The sequence below is a fragment of the Lepidochelys kempii genome, chromosome 4 (assembly GCF_965140285.1).
Source record: "Lepidochelys kempii isolate rLepKem1 chromosome 4, rLepKem1.hap1, whole genome shotgun sequence".
NCBI classification, from domain to species: Eukaryota; Metazoa; Chordata; order Testudines; family Cheloniidae; genus Lepidochelys; species Lepidochelys kempii.
In genome coordinates, this window is record NC_136383.1 from 39,108,206 (window position 1) to 39,132,228 (window position 24,023).

The 24,023-nt window shown below is 41.6% G+C and overlaps 1 protein-coding gene across 2 annotated transcripts in view; it reads right to left on the minus strand.

Annotated features, from left to right (window-relative positions):
• Positions 1-5,633, minus strand: part of NDNF (neuron derived neurotrophic factor) — a 31,390-nt gene extending 25,757 nt beyond the window's left edge. Inside the window, exon 1 of one of the 2 annotated variants that reach the window (XM_073341011.2) lies at positions 5,003-5,633. The gene's annotated coding sequence lies outside the window, so the exon portion shown is untranslated. Of the gene's footprint in view, positions 1-4,513; positions 4,650-5,002 lie in introns of those variants that run through there. The other variant, XM_073341012.2, reaches the window with a different exon arrangement.
• Positions 5,634-24,023: the final 18,390 nt, after the last annotated feature.

A 24,023-nucleotide genomic window follows, 5' to 3' on the forward strand; every position in this document is an offset into this window, starting at 1 on the left:
ATTGCATAAAAAGTACCACATACAGTGAAACACATTACTGGCTCTCCTTTATCCAAATCTGGTCAGATTTTTGGATTGTTTTTCTAGCAATCTTTTAAACTGACATGAGAGGCATAAAAGGTGGTCTCTTACAGATCTGTATGATGCCATCTTGAAATGTAACCACTTGCAGAAATGAACTGGGATTTCATTTAGTAAACTGTTATTAAGGTCCTTTCAAAACAAAGTACAGAAGAAAAAGCATAGCTCTGAGTGTAATAAATTTAATTCAAACTAAACAAAACAAAAAAGACTAAGGACATAGTGGGAGACCAATTGAGCTTAAACACACCACTCTGCCTTTATAATTTTGGAGCTTGAACCTGAAAGACTTTAGGCATCCTCTACTCGTACTGCCCTAAATGGGAGTTGCTGTTCAGCACCTTGCAGGATTAGACCCTTTAGTAAATTAATACTCAGAGATCTGACTCTGTCTAATCCTGAACCTCCAATGGAGCAGATATGAGAATCTGAAGCACCTTTTAAAACACTGGAAATAGGGCAGATGGTCCCACAGTCTTATCCTGGGATCTTCAATCGTCAGCCGAACATCGAATATATGGTGGATAGTGCAGGCACTACATGATTTTAAACAGCTTGCTTGGCTGTTTGCAACCTAAATGTTGTTGTGGAAACCTAAATGTTGTTCCATACTGTATTTTCTCAGATAATGTTTTCCAAAGCAGTCAGCCAAAACTAAATAGATTATGGAACTCTTCCTGATATTGGTGAGCAGCCCTACGAATTTCAACAGAACTACTCGCATGAGTAACTGCTCCACAACATAGATGCTGTTCAACCCTGGACTGCGTAACTTTTCTGTTCTCAATTAAATAGTACTTATAATCATTGTGCTAAGCTTCCAAAAGAAAGAAAGGTGGTTGCAGCATTATGTAGCATGAGGTATATTTCCATGAAATGAAAAACATGTCATACACATGCTGTTGGCTCTGACATGTCACGTATGCCATGAAATGTCACTGCTAATCTGGTAGAAGACTGATACAGTTTGGATAGCATGTAGCAGTCTATACACAGATGTGTGGCATATCTTTCACTTCATTTACATGCATGTGACAAAAAGCTGCATTCCCCACCCTAAAATTAGAGAAACAATTTTTATTTTGCTGTGAGCTCTACCATTTAGTTCCCATCTTGGAAATATGACACGCCTAAAGATGACACTAAACCCCCCCCCAAACAAACAACAAAACCCAACACATTTCTGGCACATTTTAGAGTTTATTCAAGTCATCTTTTGACATATCAGAATGTAGGTCTAAGAAAAGTTGTTACAGTTCCCCTTTAAATAGCATAAAATGTAAAAGCAAGATTGCGCATATATTCTGTAGTGTCAAGATCTGTTTAAGAACAAGGTCAAAACTGTGGGAGAAAGACAAGGCAAAAATCAGTCAAAAATCCCTCCACCCTCAAACATTAACAAATTCTTGACATTGTTCCAAATACATAAAAAGGGCTTTTTCAGTGGTACTGTGAGCTTGACCTCAGCAGATCTACTTCTGCATGTACATATCTCCTGACTAAGTATGAGAAAGGCGTGGGGAGGATCAGTTATTCCTGGCAAGAATCGATTGAAACTTGCCATTCTTAAAATAGGCAAGGCGTAGCAATTGGGAGTGGATAAAATGGGAACATGGGGCTTAAAGTGGATCTGGAAATCTCTAATTCCACATGCTGACAGCACTCATCACCACAGATCTAAGTGCTATTTTATGCAAGGTACACTATGACTAAATCAGCATTACCTGTCAGCGACTGCTATCATATACAATAGCTCAATATTAGCCTACTATTGGATATCTTGTATCTGATTCACTGTGCTAGGACACCAGTGTTACACAGGTATAACTATTGATTTAAATTTCAGCAGATTTAAAAATCAGCAGAATTACACTTGTGTAAAACTGGAGTAACCACTGCCTTACAAGGGCCCTGGCATAGATCCCAGGATTGAGAACGGATTCTTCATTTGAGTCATAAAACCTTGTCTGATATTGACTGAAAACAAACAGAATATATTCCCTATTAGGGCCCCTGTCTTCTTCTAGGTTTTGTCCAGCACACTAAAAGACATCAATAAAAAAGCAATTATAATGATATAATTCTGTGAATATGGGGGAAGAAGACACTCTTCCCCACTCTTTGGTTGGGGAAGAAGGCACTGAAAACTGCACCAGAGAAACTACCTTATCCCGAGATTAGTGGTTCTTAACCTTGGGTGAACGCACCCCCTGGGGGTGCAAGATGCCCTTTCTGGGGGTGTGAGACATGCCAGATTTTTTTTAGAAGGTAAATCATTGAAAAAACAAATTAAGCACAGGCATGTAAGTACAACTACTTTGTTTCATCAAACCTAGGTATTTATTAACATTATACATTTTTTTAACAATTACTGTAATATACAAACAAAAATATATATAGGTTTAAAGAACTGACCTACTTCAACGATTTTTGATAAGGGGTGCAAGAACATATTTTGAGAATCAAAGGGGTGCAGGCTGCAGTAAAGGTTAAGAACCACTGCCCTAGAGTGACCCGCTGTGGCTATTTCTAATGCAACATTCTGTCTTTATGGCACTGGCAAGGATATTACATTTATCAGTAACAATAAGCGAACCAGCTTTTGGGAAAAGCATGATGCTTTACTACTTGAATGTTAAAATGGTCCAGAACAAATAAACTTGTGGAACTGACTTTTTTAGGGTAGGGTCACCCTTCAATTAAATACTTTTTTTTAAAGAGATAACAGCTGTATCTGCAAGTGATTAAAAGATACTTATAGTCTTTGTCTCTGTTCTTTTGAAATAAATGTGTAACCTAAACTACACATAATTTGTAGCAAATTCATCTTGCTACCGCCTTATTTTTGAATTATAGTTACTAATTCAAATAGTGTGATTGCCTGACTTGCTTGCTTAGTTGATGTACCCCCTTCACTCTATTTAAAAAAGTGCAGACAAAACTAAAACCAACACAGGCTGTCTGAAAACAATGTTTGTTTATAGAGTGTTTGGTAAGGATTCATAGTTAAGAGTTGGGGGAGGGGGGTGTCAGCAGCCAGGTTTCTTTCCCTTGAATAGGAGTGTTTCCCAGAAGGAGTGAATATAACTTTATCTAAACCATCTTCTCTCATCCTCTCAAAATAAAAATGTATTGGAAGAATTTCAAAATAATCCCTAAAACACATTGACATTGAAAATGGGAACGTAAATAATTTAGTTGTCCCTTTTAGGGTTAAAAAAAAAAAGAAAAGAAAAAAAACACCAAAGGAAGGAGAAAAATAAGGACATTTAGATCCCACTGAAAACCTTAGCCCAGCATTTCAAGTAATCACTCCAACTTCAGCGTTGAGATGCAGTTTTTCGGAGATGTATTCTGAGCAGCATGCGGTGAGCTGCGGGAAAGTGTCATACCCATAGGACTCCCCCAAACAGAGAGCTTTTGGCACTGTTTGATCAGAGCTTGACAGAAGGGGGGGCATTAAATTACATTTAAAAGCATGACTTTCCCTGGCCTATATCCCTGCCTATTTTCTTCTCACCTTTCCATCCAGCCTATTCTTCGGGATAATAATCATAACAAAAAGGGCAACCCCAGCAAGTCCTCAACAACTGCTCCATGTTAGGGGAGAGAAAGAGAATATAGGGAGCCAAACGTTTTTTTCTCAAGTGGAGGTGTTGGGATGCGGGCAGAGAAATGCAGGGCGAGCCACTGGGAGTTTAGAGAAAGTAGGAGAAGACACAAAACAAGACCACGGAGCGTCACAGAAAAGAGGAAATCTGATCAGAGCCGCACGCTCCTGGTGACTTTACTCTCACGAGGCAGCCTTCCACAACCGAAGTTGTGTGACCGCTTGGTTCACAACCCCACCTGCGGCCCCAGGAATTTGACCCTGCATAGGATGGGAAGAAAGAGAAGGACAGGACGGGATTGGATCGAGGATTGTGGGGGGGGGGGATCCAATCCCGTGGGGGAGCGGATGGCATCCCGTTTAGACAAGTATCTGCAGCTGGTATATAGAGGCCTCCAGTGGTTGAACTTGTGTTGATCCCTTCAGCTGAGCTGTCTGCATCTCATCACCCGTATCATCGCTCTCCCTTAGTAAGAAGTACCCATAACACAACAGCACCTTACAAAGAGTTTCCAGAATGGCAGCGGGCACCCTGAATAGTTAAAGGGGTTTGAATTGTGGCTGGACTAATTCTCACCCCTCCGCCCCTGCAGGGAAGAAGCCACGGTGGGTGAAGTCACAAAAGATCAGACGCAGGATCAGGGCAGACAGACACAAGGTTTGGCTCATTAAAGGGGGCTTTGCTTCAATCTATTCATAAAGCAAAGATTTCCTGCCCCTGGCTCCCCGTGGGCTGGGTTGGTGTGTTATGTGAAGCGTCCCGCAGCTGGAAGGGGGAAGGGGGAGCACACAAGGTTAATCAACCAGCTCCCATCCACCAACCTGTTTTCCAAAGCTCATTCCAAATCTGGAGTAAATCAGCACCGGCGCCTGACGAAGCGGGAACGTTCCTGGTACCCAATCGCCCCGTCCTCCTACCCCCAAACCCAGGTAACTCTCAGGCAACACCAACTGTCGGGGCGCTGCTGCTCAGCCCCGGGATTGCCAGGAGTCGGGGCCCCACTCCCCATTGCACTGCTGCCCAAGAGCTCATCCCGCTCCCCAGAGTCGTCAGCCCTGCGCGCAGACCCGGAGGCCGTGCTGGGAAGAGATGGACGACCGCCTAAAACGCATCGGACCTCTCCTCATGCTCCTGGCGCCCAGGGCCTGGTCCCCCTCTCTTCATAGCCCTGCGCTGCACGACCCGCACCCCAATCCACGCGGGACCCTCCTCTCTAACGCCCCCGATGAGCCCCCTCTCCCCGGGTCTGGTCTCAGCTCCCCCCGGGACACACACACAGGAGGAACTCCACCTCGCTCCGCTTTGCTTACCTTTAAAAGTCTCGCTCCTCCCGGGGAGATGTGCAAAAGCCCCGGGCTCGCAGGTGCCGGTTACAGCACTCGGGGAACGTCCCTCTTGCTTGCGGGCCTCCCTCCCCCCGAGCACAGCCAGGATCCCAGCCGCACGAGAAGGCGAGTCCCCGCTCTGCCTTTCAGCGAGCCGGGCAGGGAAGCGCGGCCCCCAGGAGAGAGCAGCGGGGGCAGGCGGGCGGACAAAGTTTGCAGAAGTGCGCAAGTGGCCCGGGCGGGATCGCCCCAGACGGCGACCAGGTGTTTTCCCGGGTCTTTGCGACTCCTGGCGAGCCCCCGGCTGGAGCAGCATCAGCCGGAGGCGGAGAGGGGCAGCGCCGGGCGGCGGTGCGGGGCTGAGGATGCTGCGGCGCGGGCAGAGGCAGCGGAGGCTGGGCGAGCGGGGTCCTCGGGCCGCCGGCCGGCAGATGCGCTGGGCGAGGCTCTCGGCGCGGCGCGGCGCCCCGGCGGCTGGGTGAGGAGTGTGTTCGCACCGAGTGTCGCTGGTGCAGCGCGGAGCCGCTCCCCCAGCCAGCCCGCTCCCCTCCCTCCTCCCTTCCCTGCCACACACACAGCGCAGGGACACGGAGCTCCGCCAACGCTAGGCAAAGCCTATCACCGCCCCGGCCCGAAGGGAACGCAGCCCACCCGTCTGGAGAACAAGGGTGGGGGCTCTGCCAGGGCTTCCCCCCGCTGGAGAGCCCGGGGCTAGGGACCACCTCCCCACCCCCGCCTTTCTCTGCGAGGAGCCAGGTCGCCCTCACTCGTCTAGGGAGTGCGCGCTTTGGCAGAACAACAGGAGCAGGGCAGGGAACCTATTTGAGCTAGGAGCTGAGCCTCCAGGCCCCTGCTCCTAGGTTCAATGCCCGGGGGCAAGAATAATTCCACTGGCTTCAACAGGCCTGCTCCTAGGAGAAGAGCTTTGCAGGACCAGGCTCCCTGTCCATAGAGCAGCCCACTGTCTCACTAATATATAGTTACATGTATCCTTGCTGCACCTCTCCCAGGTTGGTAAAAGATTATGATGAGCTGTTGTGATTAACAGGATCTCCACTGTACAGATGGGGAACTGAGGCACAGAGAGGTTAAGTGATTTGCCCAAGGTCACACTGTAAGTCACTGAGGGAGCCATGTTTCATTGATAGCACTGTATAAATAATGATTGAAGGAGGCCCTCATTTGTGAAAAAGAGGAGTGGATTCAACTCTATTAAAGTTTGTGGGGGTTTGGAGACATGCTTTTGCTTCAGTCTACTAAAGACGTGGAGGCCAGCAGTGAAGTCGACCTTGGCTCTGATCTGAGTTCTTTTATCCCCTTCCCAATATTCTGGGTTGATCAGTTTGGGGGTTTGGCTCAGGCCCATCTCTTGAAGAGCTGTATTGATCTAGATTGATATGAAAGCTTGGGATGGCAACATTACTCAAGAGTGGAAAAACAATGAATGGGTATGCAGGTTATCCCAAATGAGTGCCAAAAAAAAATTATACCACAGTGCACTGGCATGGGTTCTGCATATGCCAGAGAAAAAAACCCAACAGCTCTTTTAGAAATATGAATCTCTACTCTCCAATGGTATATAACTAAGCCCCTACTTGCAATATTGCAGATTTATTAGGCTTCCATCTCCATTTTGACAGTGGGAGCCTCTACTTTCAGCCCTGGGTGGCCAACCGTAGAAAAAATCTCAGAAAAATAATAATGGAATTTATTACTGCAAACAATAAGGTCCATAATTATTTTTCTGCAATTTTCCATGGCTTGTCCACAATTCAGCCGCAATTTTTTGACAGTCATCCCACACTTTAAAAGTAGGGCCTTATATATAACTCATTTCTATCCCTGTTATATATCAAGATGTTAGACTTGAAAAGGACTATTATTCATCCTGAAACTCAGGCCAGTGTTGCTTGGGGAGTAAATTGCAAATTGGGGTAAAAGAGGAAATATTGCTTTAGTTTTTTGTTTGTTTGTAAAAAAAAAAAAAAAGTGAGATCAGTTTGAAGCTGCTCAGGTTGTTGGAATGTTAGGAAAATCCCAGAAGAGATGGATGAGTTAGAAAAGAGCAGGTGAAGTAATCAAGGGTTCATGATAAATGAAATTTTTCACATGGATGTCACAACTAGAGACAGCTTTGGGGTTTGTGAAAGGAAGGACATGGCACACTATTATTTAGAGGAGGCAGTAATGTGAAAGAGAATCTGTATTGCTTTTTCTTGGTAATTTATTCTTGAACACATGAACTGCTGCAAACATTTAAACGAGTCACTAGTAATAAAAATCTGCTACTGATTTTTCCTAAAAATCAGTTTATTCACTCTCGTTCCTATGCCCTCCCACATTTTGGCTGTTGGAGTACATAAGCCATGGATTTTTGCGGGGAGGACTGGAATATAAATCTAGGGGCAGATCAGAGTGTAAATTATTTACACCAGCTCACCTCCCTGGGAATATATATTTAAATAAAAATAGAAAATTCAATGCTCCGGGGGCCAATTCTACCAGATAATTGCTAATGACACTAGGACTGCTGCAAGCTTCTACTCACCTGGCTACCTGAAGGTGATAATTCTTCTACTGCAAAAATTCTACGGGTAAGGGGTAACTCAAAAATACAAAACACGGGATTAAGAAAAAGGCCCATCTGAGAGCTTTGGTCAAATCATTGAGCTTTTCTCCCTTAGTTTCCCTATTTTAAAAACTGGGATAATATTTATCTGATTCACACGGTGGGTGGCAATAGACATTCATAATTAGTGACTGTAGAAAAGTTTAAAAAGTCACCAGACTTCATGCACAGCCCTGCAGGGACTCTAAGATCCCCCTCTTATTTTGACAATTACTCTTGAAAAAATAAAAAAAAAAATAAGAAACTCTTTTCAAATAATGGTATTTTCTGCCAGAATCTCAGCTCAGACAGACAGACTTCACTTCTGCCTCAGGGATTCAGGTGACCTAACACTCTCTCATTTATGGACGTGTGTGTGCACACTTACTTTTTATGTAAAATGAGTCAGTAAATTTGGAGTGTGTATAAAGAATGATCTGACTCACCCTCTCATAGACCGTCAGGCCAGCCCTGAGCATACTGGAGTGAGCTGTGATCAGAGTAGGGGCAGCAGTTACATTTGGGAAGATAGCAGCAACGTATTTTTAGAGCCTGCCCAAAATGCTCAGGCTGGCTATGATTTTGCCTCTCCGAGGTCAATAGTAGTAAAATATTGCTGGGGGGAAGGGACGGGGGGACAACCACCACAATTAATGAGATTATGTTTATGCACAAACAAGCAGACTATTTTTAACCTGAGGACAATTTTTAGTGCTATTGTTCTTTGAGTGTATGACTATTTGTGATTTCAGTGGAACCAAGATAACACACAAGGGATGTGATTTCCTGGGAAGAACAAGGTTTCCAATATTTAGACATGAACAATGCTATTTATATTTGCTGGGTTTGAAAGGATGGCATAAAGTTTCTCAGCCAAAAGAACAATTATACTTAAAAAAAAAAAAGTTTATGCTTCCTAAATTTACAAGAAAGCAGAAATATAGAATTGTAGTCGAAAGACACATTTTGGGTTTTGATATCTACCAGTAAGAATACCCACTTTTGATTTTTTTTTAAATCCACAAAAAGGAATATTTCTATTGGACAAAGATTTTCAAAAATCTGTTGATTCTAGGGACTTTTAAAGCACCTGTGACCATGGCAGTTATTCACCTGGATCTTGCAAAGACTCACCAGTACAGTACAGTCTTTGCAAGATTGGAGTCAGAGTATGGCATCTAATGGTATGCAATGCAATGGAGGTTTGAAAGGCAGTTATTTATGTATGTGCAGTAGAGCTGAGTAAATGCAAAACATTTTCTATGAATATTTTTTGAACTTTTAAATTGATTTACTTTGGCCAGGTTTCTTCTTCCCTGTTTGTATTCACTATGAATTTTAAAGCAATCAAGTTTTTGTGAGTATTTTTGCCAGTAAAAGTGTCAAAGTTGTACATGCAAGTATTCATGGAAATCAAATGATGCATTCACATGTACATTTACTGCCATTAGAAGCTGTTGAGCATTCATTCAATCAGGGAACAGAAAAATAAATACTATGTGACTTATCTGACCAACTGCAAACAAATATCTCAAATCTTGAATATTTGCAGTATGTCCATGGAGTAGACTGCAAGCTCTCTGAAACAGGAGCTGGCTTTTTTATTGTTATTAAGTTAGGTCATGATACTTTACTAGAGTTCTTAGATGCTGCCATCATAAAAATGTATTAATTATCAAAAGAAGGGGAGTAAGAGTTCAGAAATACATCTATTGAATAAAATTGAATACCTTTGAGAAAATGTAAATCAGCATTTGACAATTCCAAAAGCAGAAAAAGAAGCTGAATTCATCCATTAAATAATTCATTGCAAATTGTTTTCTCAGTGCTAATTTACCTTAAAGGCATTTTCCAAAAGAAATTTAACACCCAGGCTTGCAGTGCATGCATAACAGTACAGACGACAATACTTTTCCCCCCCCAAAATATGTCGCCTAGCATCTCAATGAAAGTTAAGTAGCTACTGAAGGTCTATTATGTCAATTACCCATCGATTAAAATTTTCTAAATATATGTTGACAAAACAGAAGCAGTTAGCCTGGTGTGCCAATATTGGGCAAATTAAGGATTCCCCAAGTAACCATTGGGCTGGCAGACTAACAAATTCTGAGCATGATGGGCAATTAGAGGAATTTTAACTGTACCTGTCAGTCCATTATGAGGTGCTTTGGGAATGCTTCATGGACCATCAAGGTTTGCAGCCATACCACCTCAGGCTGTGATCACCCAATCACATGAGCAAAACAAGTCCAAGTTGAGGCCTCCATAGAAATCTAGGAAGCAGAGTTTGAGATTCTCTAATTGTCACTTTTCTAATTCAGCAGAGAACTAGTGCTTCAATATGTCTTAGTGGGACCATCCTTCTGGCTACTGGGGTCTTTCCCATGAGTCATAAGCTGAAAGACCTTGTGATGGCACTTTTCACTAGAATAGAAGTGTTAATGGTAGTGTCCTAAATACATTCTACTTTGGTAATTATATTTGGCTTACTTAAGGCTGTTCTGTAGTTTCAATTGCACAAGACATCAGCTTTCTTTTCTCAACTGTTGTGTGGCTTGAAGCGGGTGCGGCTTGAAGTATGATGACTTGCATGCACCTGACAGGTGGTTGCATTTCAGAGATGGATGAAATGATGGCCTCTGTATACACTGCATAAGTTTTAATCAGATTGGTAAATTTGTTGAGTTATTTGGATCTTTGCATTATTTGCACTGTCACTTTGACAACTCAAATCCTCAAAAAGCATAAAGCAGCGTGTCTCACACTTCCACTCAGATCATAATGCTTCACAGCAACCACTACAATCAATGGCAGGACGATCATAATTCTATAGATGTTGTCTTGGATCTACTGTCATTTCAATTATGGTTTCTTATAGATTTTAATGAGAGACATTTTATTTTCTCTCACAAGAGCAAGAAAACAAATCAAAAGCATATGCAGCAGTTTGAGCACAGCTTGTGATTTAACAGAATATTTATGCTGCATTACTTAAATGCACTGGTGTGAGTTAAGGTCAGGATGAAATGAGAAGATTCAGCAGTAAACAGTGATTTATGTAAATTTAAGACACACCCAATAAGCCACATCCAGCTGTGGTTTAAACTGGCATATTAACATTTAAATCAATGGAGTTATACCACTTTACACAAGGGCTGTTTTTGATTCTTTATCTGGGGCTGATTTTGGACTCATTATCCAATCTGTTAATAAAATGTGGACTATATATCTCACACACAAAATGTTTTATTTATTTGGGACACCTTTTAAAGTCTTTTAATACAGCTATTTTTATATCTACAGTGTTTTCACCCAAAAATCCTACTGTATTATGAATGGATTAATATAAACACTAAAATATGGTTTATTGAATCAGACTAGTTAACAGAGGGCTGCCAGATCTTAACTGAAAAACATCTATTGTGAAAAAAGTGTGGGTATTTGTTTTAGCTTGCCAAATCTGAATAATAGTATAAAACCAGATCAAAGATGAGTGGCTTCACTGTAAAATCCAAAATCTGCATGTGCAAGGTAATGAGAAACAGGGCTCCCGCATGTTCCAAGCACAGTTTCTCAATCTTAATTACACTCAGTAGGGGAGGGGGGGATGGAGAAGGGGGGGGGGAGAACTGCATTATATCGAGCTATTTAAAAAAGATTAAACGGTTTTCTGGATAATAAATTGTCTATGAATCATTTAAAATATTTCAAGTACACGATGGCCCCATTAAAATTTGATGTAAGAATGTGTATTGCTCTAGTTAAAACATGCAAATTTGTTAACGGTGAGAAGGTGTGAGAATTCAGTGCTCTAAATAATAGGTGTAGGCCACTTTGATCCTGAGCGCTTGTTCTTTAGTTTTGATGGAACTTGGTTCCCCCATAGAGCTACTCCAGGCCAAGATTCCTAGTGCACTTTTTCCTTCGTTAATTTTCTTCTTAAGCCCTTTGTCAGAAGCTGTTTATGCAGGTTATTATTTGAAGTTTTTGTATCATGTTTTCTTGCAGTGGCCAACAAGTTGATTTCTTGACACTAAGGGCCAGACGTGGCCTCTAAAATTGTATCCTAAGTTGTTTTGTCTAATTTTTGTGTACCCAAAACCCAAGTTATGAACTTGTACACAAAACTTGTTACCTGACGTGCAAATGCATCTTGCACACACAAGTCTGACTTTTTGCATATGAAAAATCCTAAATGTTAAAATGACATCTACAGTTCTGAGGCCCAGCCTAAGGCCCTCTTAAACATTTCCCTCCCTCTCTATATGTGATTTTAACTTAACATGTATAGATAAAAAACATAAAATCAGAATAGTTTTTAACTACTGGGGATTTGGTTTTATTTTATGACTCAGAAGGAATAGCTGTTGTACAGAACCTATGACACCGCAGAGGCATTTGTGACACTCTCAAGGCCAAGAAATATCAATCTGGTACCTGTTAATGGCATTAAAGGCTATATATTGCCTTCAGTTTGTGCATGGAATGTCCATTGATCTCAAGGCACTATATGGTCCTTAGGCATCTTGAACTGCCATTTTAAGACCATTTGGTAACTCCAGTGACATTGGGAAAACAGTTTTCAAACTGACCTCATCAGAACTGCATAAAAGTATCTGGAATTAACTAGTGACAGCCTCTTTCTTTCATAATTGCCCCAGAAAAAACAGGATCCACAAGGGATCATTTACTGCCTAGACCACAGGTAATGAAATTCAGAATTATTTGGAGGATTAACATTTGTATATAATATCACCATAACTATATATAGCACTTTATAAGAGAACACTGAAACTACACTGATCAAGCTCACATGGCAGGATTATTTAATTCATGAGCAACAATGTTTGAGAAAATCTGAACATGCAGAATAGGAACAGCTCATTTTATGGGGAACACCAAAAAAAAAAAAAAAAAAAAAAAGAACTTAAAGGAAAGAAGTTGGTTATTGGCTGGATACTGGAAAATAAGATACGTTATTTTCTTTGTCTGGAAGAGTTCAAATTATATTTGATTCTCCCCAATTGACATGGAGCAATAGAAGACGACAAGCTGGTATCATGACTAGGTGTTATCCTAGTGACTGAAAATAAAAGAAAATGACCCCTGGGCTTCAGCCTTATTTGTTTTAATTCAAATTCTGCATTATTGACTTTAGCAACTACAAAACACAACTAAATGAGGCATGATAGAGCATGTGGCTTCTATAAAATAATAACTAGCAGCTAGAAAGCACTTAGATCAAAGAGTGTATCCATCTATATTAACTTAGATGTCCTACTTCTTTTTTCTCACCCAAGCACTCCCAGTGGGTGTAACAACTAATTGCAACATTTTATGTGTGCTAGACATTCATTTATGCAGAAAAGGACAGAAAGGTACGACACACCAGTTAGCAAATTACAGCGAAGGCATTGTTGAAGAGAGAGGCTATTGCTTTAAGATTGAATTCAGAGGTACAAATACAGAGCCAAATGAACATACTTCTTCTGGTGGTTATGAGCAGCATCTGACTAACATCTCGACAAACTGAAGTAAACATAAGAATGAAAAGCATTATACACAAATGTATCCGATTTGATTCATCTGAAGAAGTGGGTTTTTTACCCTCAAAAGCTTATGCCCAAATAAATCTGTTAGTCTTTAAAGTGCCACCGGACTCCTTGTTGTTTTTGTGCATAGACTAACATGCTACCCCCGATACTTGACACACAAATATAGTAGATGATCAGCAAGGGCCTGTTTTTTAAAGATATTTAGATCCTATTCTCAAAAGCATCTAGTTGCCTAGCACTCAAAGAAATCAATGAGTTTTAGTGCCTAGGTGCTTTTGAAAATCCCACTAGGTGCCTAAATACCTTTAAAAATCTGGCCCTAAGTACCTTTGAAACCATGGGCTTTGTGCAGAGTTCACCATATGGTTGAAACTTTTCATTTCTCTCTGAGGTGTTGGTTTGCATCACACTTTACCCATAGAACAGGGATAGGGTGACCGATCGGGACAGGGGTGGAGGGTAAGAGGTGCCTATATAAGAAAAAGCTCCAAATATCGGGACTGTTCCTATAAAAACAGGGATTTACAATTTTTCCTTTTGAAACATTGCATATTAGTTCCTTTTTGACATCCAACATTTAAAAAAGGAAAAATAAGTGGAGACAAATGTTATAAACTAAGGAGTGCTGCTGTATAGTGTATAAGAATGTCTTGGGACTGTTGAGAGAACCTGGGTGATTCATGCAAAGCCTGCTCTGGATGTTTCCAGATTCTGGAAAGCCTCTTCTGGAAGTTTGGACTGCAGAAAGATACTTTTGAACGTTGGAATTTGTGTCTAACAGCTTTCAGTTTTAGCAAACTCATTCTAGGTAGCTTCAAATGAGGCAGAAGCTACTTATAGGTACCAAATAATTCTCCCATAAAACACTCCCAGTGCTGCAATCCCAATCTGAATGGCACTGGGTCTGTTCAAGGTCCCAGGGAAATTTGTTGCCATGGAATCAGATAGTTAAACGGAAAGATTAAACATTGTTTGCTTGCTTAAACTCTAAGCCTAAAATGAACCTAAGAACTAATGGGCCAAATTCTGCTCTCAGGTACTTAGAGCAACTCCACTAATGTTCGAAGGGTTACATAAGGGTAATAGAACAGAATTTAACCAGTATTTCTGGACTATCCTATTATAATGTTGTATAACTGGTGTACACTTATTCCCTCTTATGTGAAGAGGGTGAAGTATTCTTAGGACAGGTCACTACACATTATACTCCGGGGGGGGGGGGGAAAATCTCATTGTTGCCTGCGCCACCCATGTTGAAGATAAGCATAACGCCTTCGCAGGCAAACTGTTCACACTATTCAGTAATGTATTAAGTTAGTAGTTTGGTTATCTGGAGAACAAATGTGCTCCTGAAAAGGTTGAGACAGTTCTGTGAGCTGCCACGGGTACCCGCATAGCATATGCGGAGGTACACGGTGGCAGTGGTGTGCAAATGTATCTGTGGTTTCTGAATACACAATAATATTATTCTTTTAGAAAAAGTTGACAAACATGCTTAATAGACAATCACACTTAATCCTTGTTTTCTTTCCCACACTTAAAGGTTTGAATAGCTTTTTTGTTAAGCACGGTAAGCTTAGGGTTGGTTCCTTCTCCCCCTTCCCAACGGTATATTTTTCTCTCTAACCCATTAAGCAAGCTTCTCAGTGCACTGATTTTAGACATGTTTTATAACGGAGGTGTTTTAAGTTGTTTTAAACTGTTGTCATTAAACCCATGAAACGGAGGTGAAGGGGAAAGGGAAGGTTTGAGAAAGAATGAACACAGAAACTTTTCAGCAGCCCCAAACTAGAGATTAAAAAAAATCAAAGAGGGTTGAAGCAGACAAATAAGGATGGCTGCAAAAAAGCATTTCTTTTTCAATTATGAAAGTTTAACACCAATGGCGTTTTCCATTAAAGGCAAGCATCTCTAAAAGTCAGAACTGCCATTCAGCTTAACTCTGTGACATGAAAAATTCAGTGCAGATCTGTTCTACATCCTATTTGATCAGCTTTTCCAGCAAGCTCTTTGGAAGAGCTTTATCCATCAAAACAACAGCTCCATCTAGTGGGTTATCATAAAAAGGTCAAAATAGCACAGAGTAGCACTTTTTTTCTAAGGGCCACAATGCAGTTGATGATTATTTTACTATCTGATTTGTTGAGAGCAGGATTTTGTGATGAGAACAATTCTAACAAATAGCTCTCTATCTTCAATTTTTAAGTCGTATTTTAATTGTTCACTATATTTTCATACACTAAAGTATTCTTTTCAGAGATTGTGCTGTGTGTGCATAATAGATGTAGATATTATTAAAGCATTCCCACCACCTAAACATTTAGGTCTCACAAGACAAAGTCACAAATAGGCTTCAGTGAGAAAGTCTCCCTCTTTATGCAACATAAAAATAATTTATGCAATGATCTTAAAGCATTTTGCAAATATTAAATACACTTTACATCATTTTACTGATGCGGAAAATGAGGCACAGAGAGATTAAGTGACTTGCTTCAGGTAACACAAGTCAGTGACAGAATCAGGAAGGGAAACCATTCCCAGTTGCCTACTCTAGCGCCTAGAAATTCAGCCTCTTTGTATAATTAAGAATCACCTAATGGGACAAACAGGCTACTCAGCTATTCCAGAGAGAGTTTCCAAATTTGTTCTTAAGACTGTTCTTATAGTTGTGAATTCTGTGATGGGACATTGAGTCAGTGTTTAGTTACTATTACGGATATTTTACTGAGTCTACTTACAAAAGCTACTTCAAGGATCTGTGCTTCCTGTCTTAAATGAATGGAAGTTAAAAGCCAATGCAGAAGATTACAAATGAATTCTACATTGAAAAAAACACTTCACTGATTTAATTGGCCAGGAAATCAGTCACTAATATTTGATCTTGTAATATTTTTTCCCCTATTTTTGCCCAATACAGTGTACCTGAGTACATGTGCAAATCCAAAGAACAAACAATCATGTAACAACTGGAAAAGTTTGACTCTATGGATACCCACCACACCAGCAATCTTTTCTTGGTTAAAAAGAGTGTAGTGTATAGGAATAGAGCAGTAGCCCTTGAAAGAGTTTCCTGAGCCCTCTAGTGGAGTTCACTGTGTTCTATGTTATGGGAGCCACCAGAAATCAGCCAGAGCAACAAGATGCATATAGCTAAGCCTTTCATGTTAATATATAGTTAGTAAACATTATTAATGGGTTTTTCCCATATTAATATTTCATAAAGAACAAAAGACAACAGAGAGAAATTCTATTTACACTTCCCTGGGCAAAGCGCTGCAGCACACCAGAGGATATTCAAAACAGATTTATTTGGAAATCCTAACAACAGTGAGGATTTCTAGAAAATGGGCAGTTGCAAAGAACACTGGAGAAGGAACTGAAGACGTGTGTGTGCATGGTCTTATGGAGAACCCATGGATATTCCTAAAGATATTAGGAAATCTGTGTAGACACGCTCACAATCAAAGTCCTAAAGACCAGCAAGGAACGGACAGGATAAACTTATTAAATCCTTCCCCTCATTTTTATAATACCGATTGCAGAAGCACAGAAAATCAGGTAAACCAGATATATGGGATGGAAAGAGCATCCTTGAACTAAAAGCCTGGAAAACTGGTATCATCTACTTAAAGACAGGTTACTCTATGTAGAGTCATTGTAAGCATTTTTGGACAGGCCAGTGAAGCAATTTTTCATGCCTGATCAGTTTGCCTCCCGGTTTTCACACCCAGCAAATATAACCAACATTCGTCCATTGTAAGCACCACTAGGCCTGAGGATTTTGAAGATGGTTATCAAGATTCTTTGGGACACCCCAACACTTAATCTATTTTAATATAAAAATATACATGCAAGAATTTTCATAAGCCCCGAACTGCCTAATACAGGAGAATTGGAGTCCAGGCAGCTAGGGCTAGGGTCTGCACAAATATGCCAGTCTTTTAAGAATTTTTGCAAGGGAGAACTATCCAAATACGCCGAGTCTGGGAGGCCACTGTAGGTGTGTGCGTGCCTTGTGGGGACTATGACCACTTATACAGCTGTATGCAAACATACACTGCTAAAACTAGGCAGTGAGGAAGCATTATTATTATAGTACCATTTTATAGTGTAGGAAAGATTAAACTCCATGAACAAGACTGTAGATAGAGTACATGTCAAAGCTGGGAGGGATTAAAATGCAGGCATCCTTTTGTTTTTCGGCTGATGTTCTGTTCAGGAGACCACACCAACCCTCATGTTGTTGAGCTGCCCTTCTTGTAACAGGCTTTCAGTGACCTTAGTCCCACTGATGGCAGCCTGGGCAGCAGTGCTCCTAACAGGAGCGAGGTTCTTCACCCAAATCAAGGGACTCACATCCATAGATTCAACAGTCCCCAAGGGGCAGCCCTGCGGGGCTGTATGACGGAGTGCTGTACTCACCACAGTTATGGCACCTCCTCCTGGGCATTCTGGAGAATAGCTCACCAGGATAACACCTGTCCCCATGGCTGAAAGCCATCCCTCCACCTCAGTCTCTTTGTCTTCAGCCCTCTCTTGCTCCAGGAGCTGCTGCGGCCTCTTTGTGACTCAGCCTGCCTATGCACTGCCTCACGGGTGGTTGGGGAACCCAGGCCTGCCTGCCCTCTACTCCAGGTTCCAGCTCAGGGATCTTCTAGTCAGCAGTCAAGGTCTGTTCCACCCTGTACCTTGCTGTATTTCTCCGAACCCTTTCCTAACCTACCTGCTCTCCTTTCCTTCTCTGGATCTGCCAGCTTCACTGCTCCCTCCTCCCAGGGAGCAACTGCAGCCTGCACATTTCCGCAGCCTCCCAAACACTCCTCCCTCTTTCTAGGGAGCGAATACAGCCTTTCCCAGCACTTCCATCTGTTACCAGCTTCCTGGCTTATATAGGTCCCAAATGTTCCTGCCCAGATGACTTTCTTCTAATTAAGTCTTCTCTTGCAGCCTTAATTCCCTCCAGCTTGCTGCCTAATAGGCTAATTGGCCCCTTTGGCCTGCCTTAACCCTGTCAGGGCAAGTGTGGGGTGGGCACCGCATCACAGGCTGTAAGAGGGATCGTGAATTAAAACAAGGTCTTTATATATCAAAAATCAGCAACCAGCTTTCATCCTCAGCTAAAGGTTTGCACGGGTTACATTTTCAAGGAGCTTTGAGAGCTTCTCACCTTCTGCCTGCAACAAATATCCTTTAAAGTAAAAATAATGGAAAACTGAGAGTGGCTCTAACATTTCCAGGTACAGTAGAAGCTCAGAATTATGAGCTAACTGGTCAACCACACACCTCATTTGGAACTGCAAATATACAATCAGGCAACAGCAGAGACAAATAAAATAAAAATACAGTACAGTACTGTGTCAAATGTAAAGTACTAAAAAATAAAGGGAAAGTTTAAAAAAATATTTGACAAGGTGAGGAAACTTTCCATGCTTGTTTCATTTAAATTAACATGGTAAAAACAGCATTTTTCTTCTGCATAGTAAAGTTTCAAAACTGCATTAAGTCAACTTTCAGTCATAAACTTTTGGAAGAACAACCATAATGTTTTGTTCATAGTTACGAACAACCCCCATTCCTGAGGTGTTTGTAACTCTGAGGTTCTATTGTAAATCAAGTTGTGTGGTAGGGGCTGGCTCTGATTCTGATACTAACTGAATCAATGTAATACAAGAATGAGAGCTTTCTTCCCAGCAAAGGTAGGATCTGAAGTTTACTTCTTTCCTGCCAAGTTTAACCCTTCACAAAGAAAGTTGTGGGAGACCGGAATTTGCTACAAGTATCATTTTATTTGGATATCCTGATTGTGTTTGGAAGAACTCTGGAGAAAGTTGAAGAAAGATTTCTAAAAGCATTAGTCTGGTTAGAAGCCTATAGACTAAAGCTATTAATTGATAAATGCCAGTTCTGCCGGAGATCAGTCAAATAGATGGGTCATATTGTGTCTTAAAAAGGTGAAGGTACAGATCCTGATAAAATAGAGGCACACGCTTATATGGCCATGCCCACAACATTACATAGACCTCAAGACCTATCTATGATTTAGTGGCTACTTCTGAAGATCTGTGAAGAATTATGCTATTAGTGTAAAGCCATTGAATGAATACCAGGCAATACCAGTGCAGTACAGAGAAAAGGAAATGCAAGTCAAAAACTAAGAAGTCCACAAAGCTTCTTGATAGGGTTGCCAACTTTCTGACTGAATAAAACCGAACACCCTTGCCCCAAACCTTCTCTGAGGCCCTGCTCACTCTACCCCCAATCCCTCCCTCACTCTCTCTCTCTCCCCCACCTTCCCTCCCTCATTCATTCATTTTCACTGGGCTGGGGAGGGTCCCTTTTCGACCAAGTGTTCAGTTGAAAACTGGATACCTGGCAACCCTACTTCTTGAACAGAAACATTATGAGCCCTGGAAATCCTTTGGGACCCGATGAGATGAGACAAGGCCTTCTGATAGTGGAAACATAAGGAACTCTTCTGGTCTACAAGATCAAACCTGAGACAAGGCAGGGTCAAATAAACAGAGTATATAGGAATCTCCTGTTACCCATAGGAGACGTTCTATAACTTTGGATCTGAGCAGCAAAAGGGTGCTGGAAAGAAGTCATCAGACAAAGCTTGTGTAACCCACATACCGTCTGGGTGTGGTGTTCTGTCCCAGCTGGTGGCACCAGGACCACTTAAAGAGAGAGAATTAAATAAATCTGCTCTACAGCCTTAGGTAACAGGCAGTTGGCTTTTAGCTCATGCAGTAGAGACTCATGCACTAAGCTCCTGAGGTCTCTGGTTCAATCCCGCTCACTGATGAGGGTGATTGTCAGCAGCGTTACAAGTGGTGACTCCTCCGGGGTTTCAGCTGGGAAGACTCTGAAGCTCCGGACGTGCTTCCTCAGCTAGGGGAAGTATGTAACCCACCCACCTTCTGGGTGTGGTGTTCTCTTCCATCTAGTGGCACCGAGATCATTGAGAGAGATATATAAAATGAGTCTGCTAACAGCCAGTTGGCTTTTAGCTCATGCACTAAGCTCCAGAGGTCCCTGGTTCCATACTGCCCGCCAATGACTGGGGTCTGTTAGCATTATGCTTGCAGTAGGCCTCCTGGGGCTAATCAGTCATGGAAGTGAGACTGATGTACCCTAGTATGGAGACCAGTTTGTGGCTGAGTCCTTCCCCTTCACTGATGTATAACTATTGTAAAGCAAACTGCAGCTGAAAAAGAAAAGCTCATGGCCAGTACTTTGAAGTTCTGGCTATGGAGACACTATTAGCCTAGAAAAGAAAATATTCTGAGGGGGGGGGGGGAGTTTTTGGACCGGCAGTGCTTTGGGTGAGGCCTGATGAAGCTGGAGCTCAATGTCATTAAACAAATCTTATTCACTTTCTGTATTACACTAGCCCCTGAAAGCAGTGGACTCTGACCCTTGACATATGACAGTTAAAACTTTTAGAGGAACAGCCGTGTTAGTCTGTATTCGCAAAAAGAAAAGGAGTACTTGTGGCACCTTAGAGACTAACCAATTTATTTGAGCATGAGCTTTCGTTTGTAGAGAAGCAAAGTGTGCGTTGTAAATGGCTTGTCTAGTTTTAGTAAAATCCAGCCACGAGGAAGTTTGTGTGAAAGGTTGGTTCTTTATGAGAGTATCCATTTTTGAGAGCTCATTTCATGCTCAAATAAATTGGTTAGTCTCTAAGGTGCCACAAGTACTCCTTTTCTTTTTAAAACTTTTAGTAACCACGTGCTGTGACGGGGGCCAGTAAACAAAGAGCAGCCTCTTACCAACACATTCCTATGTGTTAGTCTTATTCCATGGTGCACTACAGGACAGTTGCATCTACTCAAATTAAGGACCATGAAAAGTTGTGTGTTAAGGAAATACAACACATACATTGGGAAAAGAGCATGTGTTATACTTTGTGTTTGTCTGTAAGGCTCAAATCTTCGTAAGGGTATATACACTCTTGAATGGACATAATTTAGACATGCAAGTATCCAGTGTGTGCACAAATGGGGATTTCGCTCACATGTGTATGCAACCCACAATTTGCATACACACACAGTGCTATCTGAGTACTTGAGCTATGTGCATGCATTTTTTGCATATGACTACAGAGAAGTCATGTAGAATTTAATAGTGACAAAACCAATAGAATGGTATAGAACTTCAATAGGTGTCTATAGAATGTATTCTAAAAGACTACAGAATTTAAGAGAATAAGTAATAAATTATTTTAAACAGCCTATGGAATTTAATAGAAATGAATATCCCTTCAATAGAAATGTATAGGTTAGCCAGAATGAATAGCATTTATTTAGTGGTCCTGAAGGTCCTCAGTATTATAAATACAATGCATAGTATTGACGTATCATCTAATTTGTATGAATCAATGTACATTATATATTTGTCATTTTCTTTTAAAATGATGATGGAAAGACCCAGCATGTCCAAAAGTTAGGCAGGCTATTAAAAATACCCAGACCACAATGATGGGGAGAAACTAACTAGAGCTGCTGAGCTAATTAGATTTTCATAACATGGATTTTGGTTCACACTAAACTTGAAAACTGTAAGGAAGTTCACTTTCCTACCAGCACCCTTCACCCCGTCCACCACAGAAAGTTTTTTGGTTGCTTTTCCTATGTGTCTTTTATCTATGCTTTAATGGTAACACTTGACTACAAATGGGTTGCAAGTGCTTTAGGGCTTCAAAGTTTGCACTCACTAAAGAGAAAACTTTTATTAATCAGGGTTCAGTTTTTTTGGGGGGGGGGGGGGAGGAAAGAAAGATTTCTCTCAGCACAGTAATAGCATTCCAAGCCCCCTGCACATGGGAATTCTACTTCTCACAACTCTCAACTGGCTCATAAAATGTAGAGGCATGGTTTGCTGTGACTACAAAGTAAAAGACTTTGGAGAAAGGAGTGAGAAAACTGGACACTGTCATAAGCATCTGTGGAAGAGTGGGAATTTATGGAAAGTTTGTCAGTAGTAGCCCTATCAAAGCCTCTCCATGGGAGCACTATTAAATTAATAGCACATTCAGATTAACTGGCATTTTTCTGGCAATATATTTTTTATGGCTCGACAGGTATATGTTAATACAAAACCCTGGTTAACAGGGATATTCCTATACTGGAGACGTTTTTTTTTTTGGGTCAAAGACATGTCCTAAATCAATTGTCTACCAGGCTAAAATAGATACACAGCACTAATACTCAGCCTCACCCATGGTCCCAAAACACCCGGCTGTATCTGCTGAAATTATCCATAGTGAACTATTTAACAATGCTGCTATTGAAATTGTTGACATTAAGCACTGGAGAGAATATGGTTGGGCAAGTCACATCTCTTGCACGCTTGGACCACATTCATTCCTGGTATAAATCAACTGACTTCTGTGGAATTAACATCTCTATTTGAATGTCTGTTCTATGCTCTTCCATATAGATTCATATACCATGTGCATCCCCGTAGCATCCTAGTCAGTGTGACCATGTCCTCAGTGGAGTTACACTGGAAATAAATTTGGCCCATTATTTTGATCTGCAGATTCAGGGTATATCTACACTGGAGCTGGAGATGTAATTTCCAGCTCAAGCAGACTGTGTGTGTGTGTTTGTTGTGTGTGCAGACTAGCAACCCAAGTACGTACCTTCAGTTTTAGATGGGTCAGCAAAGAAGTAGTGTTGGTATTGTGTGACCCAGCCAGCACCTGATCAATAAACCCCCTAGGTAAATCTCAGGCTAAGTTTGGATAGCACCTAAAAGTTCAGAAAATCATCTGAGCTTTATCTGAATATTAGGACATGCTTTCTAGCAATATTTCTAGTACCTCCAGTTTCTGGTCTGGTTTGCAGCTTCCAGGCTGGATGAGAACCAGCAAATATGAATATTTTTGTAAGATGTTACCTGAACTTTTTCTAGACGCCAAAAGCATTCATTTCAGGGCAAGTTCTAGTCTTAGGGAAACGGTCAGGTTGGTGTTTATGAAATCCATGCCAGTTTGCCTATTCTTAGAGCTACACTCTGACTTTAAGCCCCTGCCACAGTTAGTGGGGGTAAGTGTGAGCTGGGTGGGCACTGGCAACAGCTCTCAGCAGAAGCATTGTGCTGTTACCAGTTACAGCAGTGTAATGCCGTTGACTTGAATGGATTAACTCGGTTTACAACCCCTGTGAGCGGATAATCAGGCCCATCGTTTGCGCAGAAGGAACACCGCCTGTAGGCTGGAACAGAAACTTCCCCCCCCCCCAATACATTTCCCGGACATCTCCTTTCCTAGCCCAGCTAATCCATACCAGTAACTGAGTGACATCATGGACTGGGGAGAGAGGTGCCAAAAAGCAGATTTATTCTTCCCCCGGAGATGTCACCTCTCCTTTTATCAGGTTACCCTGAAGCCTGCTTTCCACTCCATGACATCACCCTTCTCCCTGCCCAAGTGCATTTCCATCAGCAATGGGAAATGCCATCAGCCATTTCAGTCCTGGAAAAGCTGGATAGTTAATCTGTTCTCTTGCCTTTTACTGGGCCAACACAGTTCTGATCCACATTTTCAAGCCCATAGGTCTCGTGTCACATAGTGATTGACAGATTGCTTTAATAAATGTGCTTCACCACATACCTGACTTGTTTGCCTTCATTTGTCTGACCTCTCCGTCTCCATAGACACAACTTTCCCCACGAGCTTATTGCATGATCTGTAACTAGCATAGGCCCATTGCTCTCCCAGAAGCAATCCTCAAAACAGGAAGCACCTGGGTGTTCTCTATTTATGGGGCAGGTGGAGAAGAAACAGAGTCAGTGGCTGCTGTAAGTGAAAATACAGAATTAACCAGCACCCAGG